At 35.1% G+C, this 23,683-nt stretch overlaps 1 protein-coding gene and 1 long non-coding RNA gene across 3 annotated transcripts in view; one reads left to right on the plus strand and one right to left on the minus strand.

The window, feature by feature from the left end:
- Positions 1-23,683, plus strand: part of LOC130228996 (coronin-1C-A) — a 116,066-nt gene that overhangs the window by 29,271 nt on the left and 63,112 nt on the right. The gene's annotated exons all lie outside the window — the stretch shown is intronic.
- LOC130228997 (uncharacterized) lies at positions 16,763-17,934 on the minus strand. The gene is made up of 5 exons (XR_008837823.1): positions 17,889-17,934; positions 17,702-17,800; positions 17,422-17,585; positions 17,236-17,331; positions 16,763-17,062 (listed from the first exon to the last, which is right to left on the minus strand). It is a non-coding gene; the product is annotated as an uncharacterized LOC130228997 (long non-coding RNA).

Consider the following 23,683-nt stretch of genomic DNA (forward strand, 5'->3'; position numbering starts at 1 on the left):
TTACAATACAGATATTTTCTGTGGTTAGGTATTTTAAATGTGTTCCTATATTATCCCGTCATAATCACAATGTTAAATGTTTACATGAGGATTTAACACCTGCCACTTGTGGGTAAAAATCATGGGGTAATATTTAATTTTAGTTCCTATAACTAAAATTGTTTTTGCTTTCTGCAGTGCACACATCTTAAAAGCCGGTGCTTCTACAAATAGTTCTGGTAACTCCAGATCCTCCAGGGTGAGGTGTTCTTAATGATATTCTTTTGCACGTCTCTAGTTGCCTTGGGCACTTTTACACTCTCTGCACCTTAGAATGAAGTTGGAAGAGCGCATGTTCTCTTTTGAGTAAGGCCTGCAAGTCTTCACTCTCTGTTTCACAATGAATCCGCTGGACCAGTGATGCCACAGTGCTGTGTTACAAGGCTTCCTTTGTGCGCTGCTGAGTTCAGGAAGTGAAGGAATCGCCTCAGATGGTTGTGGAGGCGGTATCACTCTGATTCATTGCCCAGAACTCAATGTGAAGTAAGAGTCGGCTCAGTAGAGAGAGATGCAGGCTTTTCCTCTTTGTGGTCAAATGATAGTTTGATCAAGATCATCTTTAGTTCCCTAGTTCTGCTTTGTTTGATGCCAAACTTCTGCTGTTAGAGCATAACACCGGTTAGTCAAGCATCTCAACTCTTTTCTGCAACCAATGCTCATTGGAAATGCATGCTTCCAGGTAGATTTTTGCAAAACGACATTGCTCTGGTTTCGTTTCATTGCAGGTTTCTGATGAAAAATTCATTAAAGGGCGCTATCTGTATTTTTGTGAATCAGAAATATGTAACAGACTGCGGTTTGTTATACAGTTTACGAGAGGGCTTGTTATATTACCTTGCTATAGACTGACCTAAACCCTTCCGTAAACCCAACCGATAGTGTTTACAAAAGCAAATGTATGAGAAATTTGCATCATGGCCATGTAGTACGAGACTCGAATGTGAGCACGGCCTTTGTACAATCACTCTAGATCAAGACGCAGAGAAACAGTGAGTTTTGTTATTGAGTTGTTGACAACTTAGCGATTTGAATAGTCATAGAATGAATTCATAAAGAGTTTATTTCCTGTTCAACACACAAGTAGATATTTTGATTTTTGATTGAGGGTAGCTGTTGACTTCCAAAATCCTACTTTCTTACTTCTGAAGTAATATGTGATGCTTTCACATCACTATCATAGTGACCAAATTTATCACAGTTTTCAATATTATCCCAAAAATGTAGATTTGGTAAAATGAGCTGTAAATGTTTCAAATAAATGTCACACATTACCTATTACTTTGCGATTGACTGACCTAAACCCTTGCGTAAACCCAACCAATAGTGTTTACAAAACCAAATGTATGAGAAAATTCCATTGTGGTCATGTAGTTTTGCCATAATTTTTACACTGCTTTTACCTATTTTGTGGAACCATGCTGTACCAGACTTTAACTCGAGCACTCTGCATTCCAAGTACAACACTGCACAAAGTGAGCTACTAAAAAAACTGACTAAGGCAGGAACGGTGTCTATGTGGTGGTTCAAACTTATTCAATTACAAATCCTAGAAACTTTTACGTTTTAAGGTATTTATTTGGTGTTTTGCGAAGGTCTACATAGAAATAATCCTTTATTCATTGATTATATGTTCCTGTAAATATCATCAGTATGAAAAGGAACAAAAGTTGTTGTCTTGATGCTGCCCTATAGGGTTCGTTTTACCTATACTGTAAAAAGTGCTGGATTCCACACAATTTATTCATGTTTTGCCATTTAAGTTAACTTTAAATGTCTTTTCAAATTTAAGTGGATTGAACATAAAACAATGAAATTGTCCTCAAAAAAACTCGAGAATTGTGATGTTTCAACTCACTTTATATAATTGCTTGAACAAGCAGCAAAAATCAACAGTGTAGAAACTGCAGTCAAACTTATGTTGAAGTTCGTTTTTGCAGTTTCACAGAAATGTAAGCTGAAGCACAGCTTTTCTGACATCTGTTCACAGGGATACAGTAGCTAAACTGCATTTGCGGTCAGGAATCGATGCGTCAGCTAGTGTCTCGATTGCTGCAGTTATTAGCTGGTAACCAGTTCAGGGTTTTAATGAAGTAATTCTTTTGACTCCCTCCTTATATGAAGCATTCCCAATGTCCCACTGGAAACATTTGTTAATGTCAGCATAAATTGCAACACATTTTACTTTTATGTAGTGACAATGTGCAGCAAGAGAGAAAAAGATGACACTCGTTTTTGTTATGAAAAGAAATGCTAGAAATAGATGTTATTTATTATTCTGAAAAGAATTTTAAACATTTTTTGCACTCTGTATCCTCTCTCTCATTCTCTCTCTCTCTATTTGACTGCCAGCACATCTGTATGGCATATTGACTGGGAGCTTTTACTACTGTCTAAAGTAAAAATTCACCCCTTGACGGACTCGCTGTCATTCATATTCATTATATTAAGAAATAATTACAATAATTAGAGGTGGCACTGTGACTCAGTGGTTGGCACTGTTGCTGCACAGCAAGGTCACTGGTTCGAGTCCCGGCTTCTCCATTTGGCATTTCTGTATGGAGTTTGCATGCTCTCCCCGTGTTTGTGTGGGTTTCCTCCGTGCCCCGGTTTCCCCCACTGTCCAAACACATGCGGTATAGGTGAATTGGATCTAAATTGACGTGAGTGTGTATGGGTGTTTTCCAGTACTGAATTGCGGCTGGAAGGGCATCCACTGCGTAAAACATATGCCGGTATGATTGACGGTTCAATCCGTTGTGGCGACCCCTGTTAAAAAAGGCACTAAGCTAAAGGAAATTGAATGATTTAATGACCTATGCACAGATGTTTACATAGGATGAGCAAGCAAACCTCTGGTTATTTTTATCAGCAATATTTGCATGCCTGACATGTTATGTTATGCAATGTTTCATCTACTTGCATCAAATGCAAAACCGATTTTTCTATGGAAGGTTATTTGGCACTTTGATGAACATGCGGCTGTAACTGTATTTGTGAGTGATTTCATTGTGGTCTTTGCACAATCCCTAGATCAAGATGCAGAGACACAGCGAGTTGTTGACAATTTAGTGATTTGGATTTTCATGAAGAGTTAGTGTTCTCAGTTAAACACAGAAGTAGATATTTTAATGAAATTTGAATTCTGAAGTAATGTGTTCACTTTCATATTAGGGCTGCACGATTAATTGAAAAAAAGATTGCGATCTCGATTCGACCCTACACGCGATCTTAATTCTGCTTTTCTTTGATTCAGCCAATTATATTTTCAAAGTCATTAGAGAAGCGCAAAGGCGGACGCACAAGACTTCACAGCTACATGGACTCCTCCGAAAGTGTCACATACTGTATTTATAAGGTATAATTCACCCAAAAATTTTAATTTTTGTCTTAATGTAATGAAGTATTCGCGGCCTCAAAATCACTCATGAGCTGACGCACTGTTTGTTTACCACCGAGAGGGTGTGCGTGCCTGCCAATGATGTTTACTTTAGTGAACAGAACCTGCATAGGCTGTGTATAGCAGGTAAAAATGTTGTAAACAACCTTCAGTTTGGTGCACAGAGCGATCATTTAGGAGCCGCGTGGTAAGTATGATTCGCATGTTTGTTGTTTTTTTCTCAATGTGACGGCAGCCATGAGCCACACTTGGCAGTGAAAGTGAAACCGAAAGTGCGCACATCATTTAAATGATCATATCGCATTTTAAAGTTATGATTATGCAAGCATTTGATATGTTTTTTCCTTCATATCAAACACACAATGTTGGGCATGAAAATAGATGTTTACTGTGTCAGTATAACTACTCTAGCCTATATAATGTTGAATATAATGCAAAAGGAAATCAGATAATAACAGGTGTTTTATTTTATCAGTGACAAAAATTGTCTAATAATGTTGTCAATGACAAATGACAAGCATATGTCTCAAACAAAATAATTAGAACATTATAATTATGAATAGCTGTATTCTGATGTTCATTACAACCAGGACAAATTTAGAGTCTATTCTAAATCAACCATGGCAAGTCTATATATAAAATTTTGCATCTTAACCAACAGTAGACCTACACATAAACCTATTATTATTATTGTTGTTGTTTTACCATATGTTTGAAAAATAATATTAGCCTCCTCATAATAACCTTTATTTTACATCTACTGAAACGTGAGAAAATCGTGATTTTTCGTTTTAAGCAAAAAAATCTCTCATTTTAGCCAGAATCGTGCAGCTCTATTTCTTAAATATTATGAGATTATAATGTATATGATGACAATATATCAGTATTGTGACTAAAATATAGTTTTCGTTAAAAAGAGCTGTAAATGTTTCAAATAAATGTCACACACATTTCAAGCATGCCACCAAGTGTTGTATTTGAAAATTAACGAACAATAAATAACATTTGTAATAATTATGCAATTTTGTGACAAACAACAGATATGGATCCCTGCATAGTACTAATTAAATTTTTTTTTGTCTGATATTGCAATTTTTTTTGTCAAGTCAAACTTCATCTCAGTATTCTCAATAGTGTGCAAAATTATATACGGTTGAAGTCAGAATTATTAGCCCCCCTTTGAATTTTTTCTTTTTCTTTCTTTTTTTAAATATTTCCCAAATCATGTTTAACAGAGCAAGGAAATTTTCACAATATGTCTGATAATATTTTTACTTCTGGAGAAAGTCTTATTTGTTTTATTTTGGCTAGAACAAAAGCGGTTTTTAATTTATGAACCAAGGTCAAAATTATTAGCCCCTTTGAGCAAATTGTTTTTCGACTGTCTACAGAACAAACCATCCTTATACAATAACTTGCCTAATTACCCTAACCTGGCTAGTTAACCTAATTAACCTAGTTAAGCCTTTAAATGTCACTTTAAGCTGTATAGAAGTGTCTAAATTAGTTTTTAGAAATGAGTTTTTAAAACTATTATGTTTAAAAATGTGTTGGGAAAAAAAAAAATCTTCTCCCGGTTAAACAGAAATTGGGGGAAAAAATAAACGGGGCTAACAATTCATGCGTGTGTGTGTGTGCACGCGCAATTTTAAACCGTATACATCGATGCAACTATTTGCATACTTTCGCAATTATGTAATCGCATATAGTCAGAGGATTTACAGAGAGTTTTCAAAATCGCAGTAATCATTTACAAATTTAATGATGATACAAATTTAAAACCATAATACTAACCATTAGAAAATTTACCGCGGGTTACCTTGAAACCCGTACTCATGACAACACTATTCGATAGTCAGTGGGCTCAATTCTCTGCTTGCCAAACTTTTAAAGGATATTTTCTTCTGTGGTCAACCATGCATTACGAAGTATAACTTTGGAGCCACTTAAGTAAATGGTTAAATGGTCAGTAAATGGTTAAAAAATGGTATTGTAGTCCAGCAGCCAATTACTCTCTTGGAAGACAAAAGGAAGCAGGTTGTGACCCAGTAACCCACCTTGCAAACCTTTATTGATTTTGAAGCAGGGTTACAATCGAACATCTTGGTCTTGTTTTCTTAATACCATGCGGCTGAGCATCCTAGACCAACAAACTTGTTTTCACCGCAGCTTGTTTTGGATGACAACACTTCTGGCCATCTGTAACCACTTTTGTTCATGTAGGCAGTCTACTGACATGGCTGGTGCAACCGTGTAAATTCCATCCTCGGTTCTTTGTGGTATTATTTGCGCAGATTTTAATGGGTGAGGAATGCTCAAGCCTCCTTGCTTCATTGTTCCCATTGCAGCATTCCTTGGAAAACTGTCCAGCAGCCTTTTCTGGACATTGTCTGGAATTTTATGCATTAGTGCTTTTCCAAGATTGAGCAGTCTAACCCAAAACACAAGGATGGCAAAGTATACCAGCGTGTTTATTAGATTGTATTTGCATTTTTTCTTCACAATGCAATACATTCTCAGTGTCTTTGCCAGGGTTGCTTGGCTACTCCGGGTAGATTGTTTTGCACACACAAGGACACAGTTGCACACTGTTGGAGAAAAGCATTGCTGGATTCATAACATTACTCTAGACTTGCTTGTAATGAACATGGAAACAAAGATTGGTTTATGGTCAATATTGATTTGGCAGTAAGCTGGCTTTCAGTGCTCATTAACCTGCCAGGAAATAATGATAGTCGTTTAAAGTAATAGCAACTCTTCACAATAAATTCGATCCATGTAATCTGTAGCACAATTGAATTGGTGTAGAGATGCATTACTATTAAAAACATCCTGGTAATATATACATCATAAAAAAGGCAGCTATGGTTGCCAAATTTACTGTAAAAAAAATCAGAAATGAAATTTGTCATTTATTTTAAGAGAAAAAAAGATTTTAAAGGGGACCTCGTTTTCTGTTATTCCTGTTTACAAGATGTAAAATAAGTCTATGATGTGTATATGTGAAGTTTCAGCTCAAAATACCATGCAAATGATGTTTTACAACTCTTTGAAAGCCCATGTAAGGCTTTGATCTGAGTTGTGCAATTTTGATTACTGTCGCTTTAAATTCAAATGAGATTGTGCTCCCAGCCTACTTTTTAAAAAGAGGGTGGGGCTTCAAATGTCTGTTCTGTGTCAGCATAGTGGCAGATTGAAAAAGAAGACTGTCCTATGCTAATGAGGGAGAAATTGTCACTAATGGGCAGAGCTTTCCTCTTCTGATGACACGTACAAAGGGAGATGTCAATCAAAGTGTTTAGGCTGTTTTAATGAAGTGTAGTTATAAAACATAAAATTAATACATTTTTTCTATTAGAAGCTGCTTATATTCACAGGCTGTTGCCTTCACAACCCCTTATAAAAGTGATTTTTGCATAATAGGTGCCCTTTAATATTTTCTGCCATTTAGGGTTTTAAAATAAAATCAGTCAGATGCGTTGTTTGTATTTTCTTTCTTTAATAATCATGTTTCTTCAGACAAATTAATATCCAGAGTTGCTATATCAGAGTGAATATCAATTATCATCTGCCAGCTATAAAGAATTATCTTATTGGTTAATGGTATTGACTAGGGCTGCACGATTAATTGAAAATAGATTGTAATCTCGATTTGACCCTATACACGATCTTAATTCAGCTTTTCTATGATTTAGTCAATTATATATTTAAGGTCTGGAGAAAAGCCTAAAGGTGGTCGCACAAGTCTTCACATTGTTTTTTATATGTTGATCAGCAACATGGACATCTCCAAATGGTGTTAAAAGTGTCACATACTGTATTTATAAATTCTAATTCACCCAAAAATGTAATTTCTGTCTTAATGTAATGACGTATTCGCGGCCGCGTCAACTGATGCACTGTTTGTTTACTATCGAGAGGACGCGTGCTTGCACGCCAATGATGTCTACTTTAGTGAACAGAACCTGCACAGGGTGTGAATAACAGGTAATAAAGTTGTAAGTAACATTCAGTTTGTTGCACAGAGCGATCGTTTGGGAGCCACGCAGGAAGTATGATGAAGTGACTGCAGCAGTGACACGATCGCTTTCGGCAGTAAAAGTAAAACCGAAAGTGCACACATCATTTAAATAATCATATCACATTTTAGAGTTATGATTATGACAAGCATTTGATATGTTTTTTCTTTCATAACTAACACAAAGTGTTGAGCATGAAAATAGATGTTTACAGTGTCAGTATAACTACTCTAGCCTATATAATGTTGAATATAATGCAAGAGGGAATCTGATCATGACAAATGTTTCATTTTACCAGTGGAAAAAATTGTCTAATAATGTTGTCAATGACAAATTGCAAGCATTTGTCTCAAACATAGCAATTCAACTTCAAAGTTATGAATAGTTGTATTCTGTCATCACTTTACTGTGAATTAATAACCAGGGCATATTTAAAGTCCACCATTCCAAGTCTATACAAAATTGAGCATTTATCCAACAGTAGACCTACACTAGAGGTATGAACCTACACTGGTCTCATGATTCCATCCACCGGTCTGATGAATGCCATCCATTCAGTTCAATTCAATATCTCGGAGCATCATGGTGCATTGATGATGCTTTCCATACACAATTTTATATTTTACCTCACTGCACAACAATTCTTGTATTAAGATGTATATTTTTATACATTTTGTATGTATTTGTAAGACAATTTTGTCCTTTAATACTAGCAGTCAGACATATAAACTACCTTATAATTTTACCTGCTCAAAGAAAACACTCTTTTTGAACGCATCAAGCAAAACCCAAGTACATGACCAGAACGACATGTGGATTTAAAGTAAATATAACTTTTTGAGCTGTTCACCGATGAGTGACACTGATGTTAAACGGACGCGGCGATCACAGAGAGTTTGCTTTCATTTTCTCCATAAATAGGGGCTTCTGCTGTAACTGACTGTCCAGCAAACACATTGAATTGTGCACAGCTTCTGCGTTATAATTACCCGCGCTCACCTCCCTTGCCATAGTATTCTACCATGATATAGCGCATATGAGATAAATGACATCAGTACGTAATAACCAGTTAGTTTCTATTACTGAACCGATACCAAATTGTCCACGTCTGCATCGAGGTGCACCGAAGAAACAATTAATTTTCACACCCCCAACCTACACACAGGCCTAATATTGTTGTTGTTTTACCATGTTTGTGAAATAATAATAATCATATTAACCTTTATTTTACATCTACAGAATTGTGAGAAAATCCTGATCTTCATTTTAAGCAAAAAAAAACAAACAAAAAACTGTGATTCTCATTGTAGCCAGAATTGTGCAGCCTTTTATTCACTTGCATTTCTTTATCGATACATAACAGTTTTTAATAAAATTACTTTATTAGCTACATTTGAGAGTAGCTTATTCACTCAGTATTTTCTGGCTGTTGTCTGATTTATTAGATGTTTCAACAGAACAGTGTTTTGTGGAAATGTTCTGTAACTCCTTTCGTAAACGTCTGCTTTTCTTTTTTTGTGCTGACAAAAGCACCGACTGAGGTAAACATTGACTTTTTCTGGTGCCGTTCAAAGGCATCACAGCTGCATCTTGGCGTGTTTGTTTGTTTGGATTTGTGCTCCATTGTGTAAATGTGTTTTCATGGGCATCATCAGTTTCAGCTCACTTAGCAAATTCATGGTTTAATGTGAAGGCAAAGCTGGAGAATTTTAACATGTGCTGGTTTTTTGAGCTTGAATCAAATTGAATTGGTAAGTGGCACTCATTTGGGTGGTTAAGTGACTGTTATCACTTTTCTCAACTTGAACTGCGTTTGACCTGTTAAAGGGTTTTCTGTCAAGGCTTTCATCCATATTATTGAGCAGCATGAATTTTAATTTCTTTAAAAATGCTTTTTTGTTCATATTAAAGCAGTGTCATTAAGCTTTTATGTTGTATTATTTGATAACATCGCAATACTTTTTGGCCAGATTATGAAACCCTAATGGGTAGAAACATTTATAAGCCTCTATGCTTGAAGCATGATTTGCTATTTGTTTTCCCAACAAATCCATGTTCGGTGGACTAAAGGTCAGATAATCATGGATCTGATTCTGTACTAATTCTTTTATCCCTCTCTTTGTGCCGTGGAACATTTCTTACGCATGATTTTTTGTGACTCCATTCAGAATGCTACACTTATCATCTTGCTATGAATTGAAATTGTGTTGCTTGGCAATGAATTGGCACAATTATACTTTACCATTCTCCGGCAGTCAGAGACTCCCATTGTTGCCTTTTTTAGAGGACATTTTCATTCCAGTCAGTGTCTTGCTGAATAAGATTCTTCAACACATGCGCTGACAACAATGTCGAGCCTTTCAGCTGGTGATTATGTGGTAAAATTATACAGGCGGCTCTATTTGTAAAAATGGATGTTTCATGGCATTATGTAACAATCTTAATGGCTGTTGGATGATCTAGACGGCCCTTTTATGACTCATTGAAGTGTCAAGATGTTCATTGTGTGCTAGTGTGACACAGCATGACATGTTTTATGCTAGCAAGAACGTGGGCTGTTAAGTGATAAAGTCATTGTTAGCATTTGCTTTGTGAAAACTATCATATCTAGGAGATTTAGGTTTAATGTATACGTAATGGCAACCGTATACCACAATTGTGATGCACTGTGCATTTTGTTTTCCTCACACTGATCAGTCAAAACTATTTGTCGTAGTTACGATTTTTTTTTGTCCAAAAATGTAAACGAATGGGTGGCATGGTGGCTCAGTTGTTAGCACTAGGGCTGTGCGATTAATAAAAATTGAATCGTAATCGCGATTTCGAAACGTTGCGAGTAGCTAATCACAATAGGCTGCAATATAAAATAGAAATGTATTGTTTATTTCCCCTGCCCAGAGCAAATGCCGTCTGTGTGTGACAGTCCTACTAGCCATTTGAGTGAGCACACTTTTGTTCTGCCCAATCAGAACTGCGCAGCCAAACTATGTGGAATGCCCACAATAAAAAAAACAAACAGGAAAGCACGTACAAGTGGGATGATGGCGTCTGTCGCTTCAGAAGCATTAATACACTAATATCAAAGAAAAACAGGACATCCGTAATATGGGAATATTTTGGTTCCAAAGTCCCAAACAAAAACAGGTCATTTGTAAGAGCTGTCGCAGAATTGTTGCCACAGCACAAGGAAATACAACAACCAGCACCAAAAAAGCACCACATGCGGCTATGTGAGTGTTTTGCTAAAAAGTCAACTGAAAGTATTGCCAGTGACATTCAATCTAGTAGCAAGCAACAGCAAAGTAGATCTCAAATCAAATCGAAATTGCAATATAGAAATTTCCCCAATTTGACACATGCAGCATAGGTGAAATGGGTAAACAAAAATTGGCCAGTGTGTGTGTGTGTGTGTGTGTGTGTGTGTGTGTGTGTGTGTGTGTGTGAGAATGTGAGAGTGTATGGGTGTTTCCCAGTACTGGGTTGTGGCTGGAAGGGTGTCCGCTGCATAAAACATATGGCGGAATAGTTGGTCGTTCATTTTGCTTTGGTGACCCCTGATAAAGTAAAGTAAGTAAAGGAAAAGGGATGAATGTAAACAAAAAAACCATTGTGATCAAAAATGTGCATGTTGGTTGCGTTTAATTCTCCTTGTGTATTCCCCTCATTTTTACCTCTATGTTGGTATTGCAGACCAAAAGTTTTTATTTTTATTTTACTTGGTTGAACCACAGCAGCCGTATTGTTGGCTGTCTTCTGTTTTGCATACATGTAAGGAAACCTTAGTATCTCGTCTCAAGATGGTTGCAGCTTCTTGAAGCAAAAACTACATTAGATCACATTTTAACGTGTACAGCAGGGCCATTCAATTAGTTTATGATGGGGGCCGGTTCATGAAAAGCATCCCAAACGATGGGCCGGAGAGATATGACTTGCTATATGAGTGATAACACAACTGCATATAAGAGCCCATAAGCTGTATTTTTTTTTTTCTTAAGACACCCAATTTGGCTTTTTCTAAATTAAAATGTGAATATAGTGTATTTTGAAACTACATAATATCAGTGCATTGTACTATAGACTTTTTTTTTTTTTGTTGGGTTTTTTTTTTTTTTTTTTTTTTTTTTTTTTTTTTTTTTTTACACGAACATTCAAATCTTGTATTTCAGAGCACAAAAAAAGCCAATGCATTGCTGAAGTAGGCTTTTTCTACATTCAGACACATTCATATGTAATGTTTTACACTGCATAACAATTATGGATGCAACAATTAAAGATTTTGGTTGTACGATTATAGTCTGAAGAATAATCATGGTTTCAAGGTCATCACGTCTAATGTAAATTCAAGCTTTATATTAGGTAAGTAGCTATTTAGATTATCTGTTGTTGCCATCTGCGTTCATGCATACATAATCATTATAATAATAATTCGTCTAACATATCTTTTGTTTTTACATTGCACTGAAAGGCATGGGCAACTCTCACTGTGAGATGTTTTCTACTGCTTGCACCCGGAAAGACGCAAGCACGTTGCTCCGCTTGTGCGCGCATATTGTCATATGTTCTTACATTAGAAATAACAAACTTGCAAGCGGAAAAGATGTGATATGGGAACGGCCGCTGCTATAGTTAATCCGCTGTGCGTGTGTATTAACCACTGTGTACATACTTGAAACTTTAAACTAGCGCACAGTTGGCAACTTGGCCAAACTTTGTTTAACTGCAGCAGTTTTGTTTTGTTCCGTGCAACAGAAATGCGGCTTAGAGAAGCCTTTACAATTAATTAACTGTGACTAATTAAAGTGCAGTTTGAAAATCGGCTAATCGTTGCATCTCTATTGACGATATACATGCAAAGTATAGCTTTGCTTGTGTGCATAGAGATTTAAAACCAGAAACCAGAGAGTTCAAATGAAATTATTACGATCTTCTCAATTTCTAGGGTGATTTTATAACTGAAGGGTTTTTAATCTCAACTGTGGGTTAGCGTTAGTTTACCCGAAAAATGTAAATTCTGTTATTGATTAATTACTCCCTGTAGTGTCCTGGTAAAAAAATGATTAACTCTTTCACTGATTGTTCATGATTCATTTATTGGTCACATTCCATAGAACTATTACACGATATAGCATCATGAATCATCGTACGAATCAGAACAAACGACCACAAATGAATCTCGAAAGCAAAACCAAAAATCAATAAAATAAAACAATAATCTAACAAATCTTAACCAAAGTTAGCTAGTTCTCCCTTAAACCAGGAGCTAAAACTAATAAATATGGGAATCCGAGAATCAGCCGTGTACTTGTGCCTTGTTGCCGTGTTTCACCTAGCATTCCATGCTTAGCGTGCTTTGCTTCACATACAGTACTGTACATGTCATATATCCGCTAGGCTCAGTAATCTTGGTGTCATAATTAAAGTCCCCAACCATAACTTAATTCATTCAACAAAATCAAATCATATACAAAATAAAACACAAAATAATTCTAAATCATAAATGATAAAGTAGCACATTACTTCAAGTTTCATTAAACTCACCCTTGTGAAACCCCTGAGACCTTCGTTCATCTTTGGAATACAAGTCATCATATTTTAGATTGAATCTGAGAGCTCCCTCATCCTCCATAGACAGCAAGGTTCTGAAGTCATTCAAAGTCCAAAAAACTACGAAAAACATCCTCAAACAGACCATATTCCTTCAGTGTTTCAATCCGAATATTTTCAAGATGTGAGTATTTTTGTGCACACAAATCTAATTCATTCAGCAGTTTCTTTTCCTTAGTGTCAGTATAGGGTGCACACAAATCATTGCTCAGTTTTCATGAATGCGCACTATTTTTGATCATCATTTACTTCTCATATATTTAAAAGAAGAAAAAAGAAAGTTAGTCAAGCAGGTTTGTATTGGAACAACATGACGTATAGATATTTAATTATTATGTTATTCCAAAGCTGCATGTCTAACTGTCCTTTATAGAACATAAAAGACTGTATTGAAGTTGCAATAAAGCAACTTAAATACAGTCTTTTATGTTCTACAGAAGAAAGCAAACCTCAGAAATGATCGTTTGGCTTGTCATATGGGTTGGAGTAATTGTGATAGGCCTGTCTGCTAAAATAGACCTTGCATCACAGCCTTTTTAGGCTGAGAATAATCTGAAAGTGATCCAGTAACACATCAGAGAGCACTGCTTTGAGAGTCTCAGCGTCAGCCGGGTACGTTTTGTACATAAAAGGCCAAATTTACTTCTCTTTTACCTTTTTTTTTTTTTTTTTTTTCTCTTCCCCCATTCTTTCCTACTGTGGTATTTTGCCGGTGTTGCTAGGCGATGCATGAGTGTTGGTAAATACAGGCTGGATTTCACCATGTGTTACTTGGCAGTGAGTCCTCTGCTCTACTTTGACTACAGCAAAACTCTGCCTTCAAACAGCCTACTGCACATGAGTCATGACTACGTAAACCTGCTGATTCAAATCTCGCAAGAAACCACACCTCTTTCTCCCTCCCTCTCGCTATCACACACTTTTCTCTTTTTCACCTGGGCTTAACTGCCAGGAGCTCAATACGTTTGTGACCCGGAATGTCAAGCTTTCACTTAGCAGATGCAAACATGAAGCCGAATATCTCTGTTTTGGTTAGTGAAAGAGCTGTTTTGTGACATTCCATTTTGCCAGTGTGGCAAAGAGACTTAAAAACAGCAGCAGGAATATTGGTCAACAAGGTGCACAAGGTCAACAAGTTTCATGGTGCAGAAGTCAAATCAAGTGCAGCTTTATTCATTTATGAACTGAAACCTATTTTCACTGGCAAAGTGAAAGACGAACAAAAAGACTTTTTTATTTTTTTTTATATACAGTGCTCAGCATATAAAAGTACACCCCTCACAAATCTAGCTTTTAAATTCATATTTTTAATAGGAAGCTATACAAAATTACATTTGTGCGTATAAATAAATACAACGTGTTAAATACAAATATAAAAAAGAGGACTAATCAAGAGAAGCAAAAAAATTGACATTTAGTTGACGTTTTAATTTAGTTGACGTTGTAATTTTTCTTTCGCAATATTTAGCTTGAATTTAATTGTATTATCTTTCATTTTCTAAGTATGTTTGACTAGAATATTATTTTAATAAATATATCTGTTTAATAAATCTGTTTTGTTTAAATGCACCAAAATACATTGCACTGTAAAAAGTTATGGTAACTCAAATCATTTGAGGTAACCGATTGCAATAAATTATTTAAGTTCAAAAACTGATCCTAATGAGTACTGTGAACTTAATCGTTTTGAGTAAATGAAGGAATTTGAGCACAGTAAACCCCAATAAATGAAGAGAACTCAAACCAATAGAGTACTGTAAAACCCAATAAGTTAAGGCAACTCAAACCGTTTGAGGAAACCGATTGCTACAATCCATTTGAGTTAAAAAAACAAATCTATAGGAGTACTGTGAACTTAAATAAATACCTGATTACTTAAACTTAAATTAACTCATTCCCTTCAACACTGAGTTCAAAACTCTTTTCAAATGAGTAGAATAAACTTCAGTTAACTACACTCATTTCATTTGAAAAAGTTGACTGTTGGGTTTTACAGTGAATATTCACTGAGAAATGGATAAAAATATTCATTTTCATAATGGGGTGTACTCCATTATGCTGAGCACTGTATATATGTATGTGTGTACATATATATATATGTACATATATATATATATATATATATATATATATATATATATATATATATATATATATATATATATATATATATATATATATATATATATATATATATATATATATATATATATATATATATATATATATATACTCCGCAAGCTTACAAGCTGTGTGCGCTAGTCTGTTTCGCGAGCTATGTGTGTGCAACTGTAAAGGCTTTTATACTTGACGGGCTCGCCGGAAACATGAGCATTTCTCATGTGAGATTGCCAACTGTGCAGACAAGGTTGGTCAGTTAAGTATGCAACTGTAATGTTTACTCAGCAATAATTGTTCAGTACCATTAGCAGAACCGTTAACGTTAATTTATTTAAAGCTTAAGCTTATTAATATTCCAATAGAAGCTTTTAATATAAATATGACTCGACAATGTGATGTCTTCTATTAGAACGATCAGAATATCTGCTATGGTAATTCTACACTGTAATCCCGAATAAGTTGACAAAACTCAAAAAATTTGAGGTAATCAGTTACGTCAAATTTTTTAAGTTATGAAATTTTCTATTTTAAGTAAACAGAAACATCAAGTTTTGAGTTTGTTGTACTCATGCAAGACACTTCTCCTAACTTAAAATACCCAAGTTACTCAGCTCATACATTTTAATAGCAATTAACTTAATTGTTTTAATTTCTCTAAACTTTAAATCCTCAAGTCACCTAGCTCATACATTTTAATAGTAATTAACCTAATTGTTTTAATTTCCTTCAACTTTAAATACTCAAGTCACCCAGCTCATACATTTTGATAGCATTTTTATTAAATTAACCTCTCCATCTCAGTTTCACAAATGAAATTAGCCATAATTTTAATCTTTAAACCCCATAAATTTATCAAAATACATCTGTAATTTTAAACACACAGACAATACCATTTTAGACATTTATTTTTAAAGAAAAAATGTCCAACAGTACAAATGTGCCTCCTGTGCAATTACAAATGTCATGAAACAATAAAAACAATTAGACATTAGGAGATTTAAAACAAACACTAATCTGAAATTAATAAGAATTTCCCAAAATGCAAATATATCAAACAAAAGCTTCAAGAAAAAAAACACTATAAGTTTGACAAAATTAAATAATAATAAGATTAATAAGAACTACAAAACTTACAGTCTTAAAGCATTCGTTAATAAAGAATAAGTGCACATTCTGTGAAGTGACTCTTGTTTAGAAAAAAAAAGTCATTGGCACAGTAACTATCAAATGGTTTATATATATATAAATATAAATATTCAGTCTTGGTTGAACTATGATTCTGTCATTTACTCTAACTTATTCCAAACCTGTTTGAGTTTCTTTCTTCTGTTGAACACTTAAAAGGTTATTTTTGACAAAAAAGCTGAAACCTGGAACCACTGATTTCCACAGTATTTGTTTTCCTATTAGAAAGTCAATGCCTCAAAATAACTTTTGTGTTTAACAGAAGCAAGAAATTCAAACAGGTTTGGAACAAGTGAAGAGTAAGTAAATGACAGAATTTTACGTTTTAGACAATCTATCCCTATATATATAATAAAATGCACCATTACCAATTAAAGGTACATACATGCTTTGAAGTTACTACCCCAGTGACAGTCTTTATTGAGTACAAAAAAAGGCTCTACATCAACTCATTCTTTAAGGATTCTATGCTAATCGACTTTCTATTTTCTATCATCCATGCCAAGCAAAACTTTTTGTACAAGTTCAAAGTCCTTTACTATATATTATGTGAAGAGCATACATTAATCCAAACAAGACAAAAAAGGTCTGGAAGTGTGCTGTGGGTGGTGTCCAATTCATTCTTCAGGACAGCAGAGACCCTCAGTGACTGCAGGGCCAATAAAGCATCTTCAGTCAGCGCTTCAGGATTATTAATCTAAAATATAATTCAAGGATATTAATGTTAGGACAATATCAATATGACTGAGCCAATTTTACATGATTCATCAACAAGTCATGATTACAAATATGTTAAGTAAAAGTTGCTCCTCAACTTTCATCTTTTCAATAGAACATGCCTAATTGTGAAAAGAATGAATGAAGTCTTACCAGGGTGGTCCTAAAGAATCCCCAGTCACGCTCACGCAGCAAGACCAAAAGACCTCTGATAACAGTAGTCCATCATGAACTGACATCATGCAGTTCCTGCAAAGACAAAAATTAGGAAAAAAAAAATCTAAATAAAATATAAATTTATATTTTAATTAATACTTTAATACATGACCCTAAACATACCTGCTCATCATAAACCTTCAAAAGATTAGCCAGGGTATCTGCTGTCTTGTCAGTTTTGTATGCTGTTTGCCTTAAAATTGTCATCAAATGAAATAGGTGGTGGTGCGGTTGTCCAAAGAATTTGTGGGGAAAATTCTCATTTGTAACATGTTGGTACTCTGCAGCTAAAAAAAAAACAAGAGAAAATTTCATAAAACAAACCCACACTACAAAATATATAATGCTAGAAAAAATATATTAATATTATTATTATGTTTCATTTACTTATTTATTTTTTTACCTCAGATGAAAATCAGGTGTTGATCAGATCAGATGTTGATATCAGGATCTTCATATTGTAAACTGAACTCAAGGTCTAGCTGAAGTTTCACTTTCCTTGCTGCAAAAGTATCATTGCAAATACACTGTAATATTTATTTTAACTGGATATGCCAGGCATAGTAGTACAAAATTAATATTTTACCCACCTTTTACATGCCTCCATATAAGAATCTTTCTGTAGTCAGCAACAACTGACCTTCAGTTCTGTATGTACACAAAGTCACAGTGTCATTCAGCTGAGAGTGGAAGTAGTACAATTGCATGATGTCTAACGTCAACCCCCAAAACGGTTAGCAATAGAGCTGATCATCATGTTAGTTGCTTTGATTCGATGAACACGGATTTAACTTAAACAGTATTGAAATTTTGAAAACTGAATAGGACGACAAATAAATTTAAGGCCTGTTTTTAAAAGCTAGAAATAACAAAACTTACCTTATTGTCTAATGATGTAAAAATATATAGCCTAAAAAATATATATATTTAAGATATAAATATACTTTAAGCTGCAAAATTTGCACATCAAAAAAATTTCTTGTTTACCACGTCTGGATGATTAGAATATTTGTTTTGTTATTATTTTATTTAATATTTTATTTAATAATTTTAATTACTTTGTATTACTGTGTTATAGATAGGCATACTTTGTTTTTAGGCTATATATATTCTCTCCAGAGTAAATATTTAAAAAAATAGATTGGAAAAAAAACGTTTACCATACCTTTAACATATGTTTGACTTAAATGACATTTAAAATCATTTAACTGATCGCATTGATCAGGTAATCATTGATATGCAGAGATGTCTTCTCGATCGCAGGGAAATAATCAGTGCTGATCAGTACTGGTGATTGAGGTAAAGTTAGTTTTATATTTACACATTCAGACTATCTCCTTAATAATATAATATAATTTCAGAAAAGTAGTTTTTGCATATTCTAAACAGTAAAATCATATTAGCAGCCAATGACTTTCAAAGTACAACATTGTTTAGTCAAAAAAATTGTGCATTAAGTGTAACGTTAATGTTGTTTTCATGTCATACTTGTATATGATTTCAGACCGAATACACAAAGTATCATGGTAAACGACATATGGAGAGAGTCACAAGTTGTTACTGGACGAATGTATGAATATAAAACCAACTTTACCTCAATGTGCTAGTGTGAGATGAAGCTCTGCTCTGTACCTGCTCAGGTGAGGAGCACAGCTTAAATGTTCTCCGTTAGGCTCTCGTGTATGGATCAGCATGCAACAAGCTGTGTGTGACAGACAGCTACGTTTTGAGGCTAAGTTTTTGCCCGTCATCAGAAAATACCGTTCAGTATTTAGGCGGAGATTATTTGAGTTATGATTATGCGCCTTTCGTTTCCGTAGTGCCTACAGATCGCGAATACCACATTCACAGTCTGGACAGAGTTCAGCGCAGTGCCATGACGTGCGGTTGTGTGAGCGCGCGTCACCATGACAACCTAAACGCATGCTCGCGCCAAGATTTAAAAATATGTTAAACATTGAATCTGCCGATTTCAAATGTTTTTGTCCTTATAACACTGTTAAAATTCATAGTTAACACATTACAACTAACGCTAACGTTGCACTGATTCAATTTTTTTAAAACAGTAATGTTAACGTTAGTTAGCAACAAGTGGGGCTAAACACGTTTTCTGTAATGCACGACATGTAAACGCATTCAGACAAACTCTACATTACATTGAACTGTTACTGTGATTATATTGATTAAAACATAAATTTAATATTTCTTGGATTTGTAAATAGTTTACTTACTGTAGTGTGAAGCGAGGCCGATCCGCCATCTTGAAAAAACAAATGAAGCATGAGAACGTACGTGAACCTGGATGACGTCACACGCAAAATCACTGGGCTGAAAGATTTTGAGTTAATGAAACTTTAAAGAGACATTTTGTATAAATTAAACACAGCAAAATCGTTCACCTTACTTGAAAGATTTAATTTTTACAAACTCAAAAATAAGAAAAAGTTCTAAATACTCATCTAGGTTAATTAAGATTAACGAATTTTAATGATTTAAGTTAATACAACTCAGTTCAATTAATTAGTTACAGCATTAGGGTTTACAGTGTAGTAGTTAAAGAATTCTGGTAGTTCCAGTGTTAAAACACCGTTAACTACACCGTCAGGAGATATATATGGCAAAAATAAAAAAGTAATATATTTATTTGTCATACTACTGTATTGTTTTGTTATACCTGAAATCATTTTTAGCATTTACAGTGATATCTTAAGCATTGTAATTTAAATAATTTATACATATTGGCTAGTTGTCAGTTAATATTCCTCTTATATCAACAACAATTGTAATGTCAATGCTTTACCTGGACTCACCTGTGTTGCTGCCCTCATATAACATACTGTTTGATTGCATAACTAGTACATTACCCAATAAATCTGTTCAATGCGCCATTTAGCCAGGCTCTGCAGTTAGATTGGATTTAATGATTTAACACCTTAATGTTCTGATAGAGTTTGAGGATCTGGTTTAATTAACAGTCAGCAGGGTTGGTCATGATTGCTTTGGGTCTCTGTATGTAGCCTACAGCCATCATTTGAACTCAAATGCCTTTTACAAAGGTTCACTTGGGGTTCACTCCAGTCTTAATTGCATTTTTTTTTTGATCAAGAACCCCATTTCAGATGCCTTCCAGAGCCGTTTATGCGAGGTTGTCCTTTTGGCACAGTAATATAATTTGATCATCACTTTATGTAGCATTATTGTGAATCTATTACACATCCATCTCTACTTGTGTCTACAATAGCAATTTTGGAGGTTAGAGTACTTGCTACTTCTGGTGTAGAGTGAGCATGAAACTGCCATTCACTATTGTAATGTTTACAACTAGTTACAGATTTACTAGTGTCAAAATGTATTGTTTCTTCGGTGCACCGCGATGCAGATGCGGACAATTCTGTATCGGTTCTGTAATAAATTCTAACCGTTTTTTACATACTGACGACATTTATTTCATATGCGCTATATTGCTTTAGTTTACTATGGCAAAGAAGGCGACCGGAAGTAAATAAAACACTCCAACAACTTAAAAACACAGAAACTCTGCACACTGTCTTCGCCTGACACTGAAGGTACAGCAGCTCCTATTTCATGGAGAAAACTGAAGTTGTAATCTCCATTTCTGCTTCTCTGTGGACCTTGGACCTGCTGGCGTGAGGTAACGTTTTCGCTCCTCTCGGCTGTTACAGCGATAGTTGTGGATCCAGGTAAGAGCGTGTCTGCAGAGTGATTTTTCTCCGCCGTGTCTATCATGGATCAACTGTGATCGCAGCTGCCTTTTGCCAGAGTTACTTATCGGTGAACAGTGCCAAAGCGTTAGAGCCAATTGTAGCCCTATCTGTTGAGCGTGTGACCAATCATAGGCATTTAACGACTTGCGACAACGCTCAAAACGGGATAATATTTGCGTTGGTTTATTTGCTATAAATGCTCATGTTATGTGCATGTACATGAGTTTTGTTTGATCTATTAAAAAAAGTGTTTTCTTTGAGCAGGTAAAATTGATGGTACAGTACAGTTCACATATATTATCAGATTGCTTGTATTAAAGGACAAAAGTGTATTACAAATAATATATAAATATATTTATAAATAATGAACTTTAATACGAGAATTCTTGTGCTGTGAAGTAAAATATAAAATTGTGTATGGAAAGCATCGTTAATGCACCGTGATGTACCAAGATATCGAATTGAACCGAATCGATGGCATGATAATCTTAACTGAACTGTTAGAGCAGTGTAGATTCACACCTCTAAGAGTTACTAATGGGTAAATGCTACATTTTTACAAAAAACAACTATAGTCCTTTTGTGGCATCAGTTCTGATAATTGCTGATATATTTTACAGTTGTATTTATTTTTAATTGTTCCAAGTTTGATTTATTTGAAGCTTAAATAATTTATTTGAATAAAACCAGATAAAAAAGTGATGTTAATTTTCATTTACGGTTTGTTTTATATATATGTTTTTATATTTTCTTTATTTAACCCAGCCTCTGGGTTGGTCCATACATTAGAGCTTTTTTCCACGTTTGAGCTATTGTTTTTCTTTTTTTTTATTGCCATTTGTCAGTATATCACTTGTTTTTTATATAATCTTCAGTGTCTAATGAATAAAGGGATATATTTTTGCTGACATTTTATTCAATTTTTTTAACCCAGTGTAAATAGGAACATAAAATATATTATATTCACAAATAAATACATATAATGAAGCAACTATTTACACACAGTAAATGATAACCTGAGCTACAAGTAATTTATTTAGCTTTCATTCAGTAAGCTATTCGATTAGTCTGCTAAGCTGTCATTCAAGCCTGTTCCACTTGCAAGATAAAGCTGGTTCTTATGGGATTGGTGGTCTTCCCTGTTGACTCATTTAATTAACCGCTTTAATTCAATTCAATTCACCTTTATTTGTATACTGCTTTCACAATGTAGATTGTGTCAAGGCAGCATCACATAGAAGATCATAGTAAATTGAAACAGTGTCAGTTCAGTTTTCAGTGTTTAAGTTCAGTTTAGCTCAGTTCAGTGTGGTTTAATAATTGCTACTGAGAGTCTGAACACTGAAGAGCCCAGCTCTACAGATCCCGAACCATGCAAGCTCGGAGTGTCACAGGAATCAATCTCTTGCTCTCCACTCCTCCATGACCACCACAGCAGCTGCTCAGGATACGGCCTGGTCCAGGATTATGGAAACCTTGGGATCATCTCGTCACTGGTCTTGGATCACATCAGTGGTGCTGCATAGTCTCTGGAGGCCTCGGGATGAGTATCCCCAGGTGGAAATAGAGAATAAAGAATAATTAGCGTAGCTGCTGTTCATAGTATATATAAACGAGATGCAAAAACCTGCGTGGGTACATTCATTTATCATACTGCTATGTGATGCATTGAGTGTATGCTTTACTAAAAAGATAGGTCTTTAATCTAGTTTTGAACTGTGAGAGTGTGTCTGAACCTCGGACATTATCAGGAAGGCTATTCCAGAGTTTAGGAGCCATAAATGAGAAGGCTCGACCCCCTTTACTCGACTTAATCAACAAAGCGGTAACTGAGAAGAGAAACCGTACAATAATGACTTCTGTGCGAATATTCCTGTACATCCTTATTTGCGCAAAACACTACTTCATGAACTCAAAGCTGATTTTTGAGAAGTTTGTTATGAAGAGTCATCTCTGCTGCTCAAACAGATCTCTTTGGTTCTTGTTTTCTTGTCCTCTTGGTGTGGATATTACGGTTTACTCTGAACGCATGTTACCTTCAGGCACTTGGTCTCGGCAGCTAATGAGAAATGAGGGCTGAGAATGAGGAAACAGCAGCAGTGGAGTTGGTGTTTTGTGTGTGTGTGGTATTTCGAGTCCTCTGGCTGAAGTAGCCGCTGACAGTAGATCTCTGTGAAGTTGAAGTTCTCTGTGCTCATGGAGAAACTGTGACGCTAGATCTAACCACAAGAAGGTACCTGCAACTCTCAGGGTATTTTTTTATTGTTAAAGTTGAACTGTGGACTTTTTCCACACAGTCACAGAAACAATAAAGTGCATACAAGTAACGTATTTGTACTTAATGTATTATTTTGCTTGTGCAGGTGCAGTTACGAATTTTTGTACTGAAAGTATAATATTTACGCAAAATATGCCCTTTTAAACGAATCAACATCTATATTTATAGCACATTTAACTGCAAATTTAATTGCTCAAAGTGCTTCACATTGCACGTAGCAGTGTACAATATTCAAATGACATGGATAAGTACAGGCATTTAGATTAAAAGCGTTCCACAACAAGCTTTTAGAGTATGGTAACTGAACACATGTGACCTAACGCTAACTTCAACTGTGACCTAAATAGGCATGGGCCGGTGTTTTAGACGGTATGATAACCTT

Source organism: Danio aesculapii, chromosome 5, assembly GCF_903798145.1.
Source record: "Danio aesculapii chromosome 5, fDanAes4.1, whole genome shotgun sequence".
Lineage (NCBI taxonomy): Eukaryota > Metazoa > Chordata > Actinopteri > Cypriniformes > Danionidae > Danio > Danio aesculapii.